The sequence below is a fragment of the Peromyscus maniculatus genome, chromosome 4 (genome assembly GCF_049852395.1).
Source record: "Peromyscus maniculatus bairdii isolate BWxNUB_F1_BW_parent chromosome 4, HU_Pman_BW_mat_3.1, whole genome shotgun sequence".
Classification (NCBI taxonomy): domain Eukaryota; kingdom Metazoa; phylum Chordata; class Mammalia; order Rodentia; family Cricetidae; genus Peromyscus; species Peromyscus maniculatus.
Genome location: NC_134855.1, coordinates 11,767,925 through 11,771,599, shown reverse-complemented (window position 1 = coordinate 11,771,599; position 3,675 = coordinate 11,767,925).

Sequence of the window (3,675 nt, the reverse complement as noted above, 5' to 3'; positions counted from 1 at the left end):
CGTCCAATGAGAGCTTGAAGGCGTGGCCAAGGCGCCTTCTGGCCCGCCTCCTATCAGTGAGCTGGTTTTCGGATGACAAACAAAAAACAGCCCACTGAATACGTTTCGCCTTGCTTCTGTGTATATGAGTTTAGGGCTGACCACTTGAGATTGGATATCATGGGGGCAACAATGGAGAACGGTAATTTTCAGCAGCCACTGATTACCTGTAGCTCTTTATCTAGGGGTGGAGCTTTGTGAGGTTCCCCCATCCACGTGGGTATGCACATGGTATTATTTAGAAGATCATATTGCTCTCTCTTTCTTTCTTCCTCCTTTCCCTCCTCCCTCTTTCTCTCTCATTAATTTTCTTTTCTTTTTTCCTTTATTTTTTTTTATTTTTGAGACAGGGTCTTTCTAGGTAGCCCTAGCTGACCTGGAACTCGCTATGTGGACCAGGCTGCCCTCGAACTCACAGAGATCTGCCTGCCTCTGCCTCCCGAATGCTGGGATTAAAGGCATGTGCCACCATGCCCCATTGCAGGACCAGATTTCTGACAGCCCTTAGAGGGAATTCGGGGTGAAATGGTGGGCTTGAGGCATTGGCACCCAGTGCTCTCCTAACACCACACTCAAAGGCTTCAGCTCAGGCAGGATTCAGGCATCCTTCTTCATCCATTAGTATTAGGCATGATACTAAAGACCTCTGTTGTGTGGAGGAATGGATCTGGAAGGCTAAAGTGGGTTCAGATGAGACACTGAGAGGCAGACTAGTCCAGGCAGGAGATGCATCCTGAGGCCAGGAAGTGACTATGAGAATGAAGTTTTGGAACTGCATTTGAGGCTATAAGAAGACCAATTGTGTATGGGCACCCCAAGTTTCTGAAGTGATTTCTCAGTTAAAGAACTCCATTGGAAAGGCAGAATAGGGGTTGGAGATAGCTCAGTGGTTAAGAGTACTTGCTCCTCTTGAAGAGGACCCAGGACAGGTTTCCAGCAGCCACATAGAGGCTCGCAGCTGCCTGTGACTCCAGTTGCAGGGAATCTGACACCTACATCTGGCAATGCATACAGTGCACATACAGGCAAAACACTCATATACTTAAAAATTTTAAGTCTTTTAAAAATTTTTAAAGAAGGCAGAATAAATCACTGCAAAGTTGAGACAATTCCACATATTTTAAAAAGGAAAAGTATGAGCTGACATGAAGTATTTATGATTATTTTGCAATTGGAAGATCCACCCAGGAGCCCAAACCTTTTTATTATTTTTTTTTAGCATGTGTGTGTGTGTCTGTGAAAAGACTAAAAGAGTGTGTCTGATCTTCGGTAGCTGGAGTCATGGGTGGCTGTAAGCCACCCGATGTGGGTGCTAGGAACTGAACTTGGGTCCTGTGAAAGAGCAGCAAGCACTCTACTGCTGACCTATTTCTCTAGCCCCTCTGAGTACAATGAGCTACCAGCTAACAGCAGATACTGGGGAGCTGAAAAGGAACTGAACTAAAGGAGTTGTAGTTCTTGGCCCGCCCTCTCCAGTTAGGACTTACATTTTGCCATAAAAGATATTGTGAATAGTGAAGCCAGGATACCTCTTCAGAATTTTTCACACACTGAGAAAAACTTGCAATGTATATTTTTGTTGTCCCTTGTTCTCCAAACACCATCTGATGGTTTGTTTTTCCAGAAAGGAGAATCTAAATAATATATGTATTTACTACTGCTCACAATGGTAAATTAACAAAGTGATGCCCTCACATCACCACACCTCTGTGAGTCAGATACACAAGAGTCAGTTTCAAAGCCTTCGTCGTCATCTTGCAAAGATGACGGTAAGATATTAGATGCACATTAAATTTGATATGTGGGATGTACTTACAGTGCCTGGTTAGCAAATTTTGCAACGTAGATTAATCATTTGCTGGTCATGTGAGGGTCTGATGAGGTACATATGTTTTTGTTTTCTGAACATGGTGTCCCTACCTCTGAATGAGGAGTTGGGTTTCTGAACCTGCAAAGCTGCTTCTAAACTACATGGAGCCTCAGTAAACCATCATCCACTGTAGTGGCCCTCTAGTAGTGCCCTGTATTCTCTCTCTCCAACTTAGTGGTATAAAAGCAATCTTAGGAAGGGATCTCACACTGTTGCTGTTCTCAGTGGCTCCCTACCCTCCTTCTCTCCACTGCCTAGCTACTGGCTCCTCATCATGTAGGTTATTCTTTCCCTGGGAATCCTCCATGACAGTTTAAGCCTAGTTTGGTGTATGTCCTTGGTGCCCATGACACTCAAACTCACACACCAGGGGGCCTGGAGCAAGTCTTTTTTTATTACTACCGGCCTTGCTCCACTGTATCGGCAGCCTCCTAAGGGTTCGGAATCAGCTGACTGATTGAATGCAGTCGTCTCAGACCTGGACACGGGTAGAACTGCTCAGGAAAGATGTAGTGAACCAGTGAATGAATGAGACCACATTCTTGGCCACATTCAAGCTGTCAATTCAATCCAGTCTCAGGTCATGGTCACAAAACACTGAATCAGTCTCATCCCATAGAGGAATGTCCTTAAGTGCACAGGAACCAAGGAGAGGGGCATGAGGGGAGGAAGAAGACAAGGACCAACCTGAGGGCATCAGATCAAGCTTCTGAAAGACAAAAACGTGGTCCCACGTGGGATCTGAGCCAGGGAAGGCAGGCCGGGAGCTGAGGAGAGCCAAAGGGATCAGGCAGCCCATGAAAAGAGCAGTGTCCACACAGGAATGCTTTTAGCAAATGCTGCCTCCCGCATGCCTGGGTGTTTGTGAGGCATAGATGATGAGGCAGAAAGCCTGCCCTCCTATAGCTTGCACTGAGTAGCAAGAGCAACCAGCAAAGGAACTGGGCTGGGATGCAGCTCAGTGATGGAGTGTGTGCTTACATGTTCAAGATGCTAGTTCTCTAGCTCTCCTCCTATCTATCATTATACCTGGTAAAGATTACAGCGAGGAAAAACCAAGCCCAAGACATTTTACCTGTTTTTCTGCACCCAGCCTTGCCAGGTACAGTTTCCCAACAGGCCCTGGGGCTTGCCTCTAGGAAGTCACAGAGGGGGTTTCCAGCAGGCCGGCACAGGCTCAGAACCTGCCCAAGCAGCTGGGGCACACTAGTGTGGGGCCAAGTGTAGTGACCAGCACCCTTAATGTCTCTCCATTCACTGCTCTAGGACAAAGGATGTGCTGCGCCCAGTCCTTAGCTATCCTGATTGGAGAAGGACAGCTGTCCTATCCTCTGAGGTGACCCCGGGCAATGGAAAGGGGATGCTGGCTGCCTAGCAGAGCCAAATTCCAAAGGACAGCACTGTCAGGGGAGCAGCCTAACGCTCCTCATACCCAGTGCTTTGGTGAATACTGAATAGTGTCACCACTGTCCCTTCTGTGGGGAAATCAGGAATGGAGGGAGTATTGACCTTTTATCAGATAGTGAAGTAGAAGGCTTTGGAAAATATTTCTTCTGAGCTTCAATAGAGATTGAGTGTAATTCAGTGAATGCACAAGTCAGTCTACAGCTTACATAGCGGGTGCTTTCTTTAATGCTCCCTTGCTGGGCCTGAGTTTCCTTGAACAGACTGAGTAGTGTAATGTTTACTTTCGACCATTAGATGGCGACAGAGCACCCACATAGACAATTACTCCACCTGCTGGCCGCAGGTGCTCATGACATGCT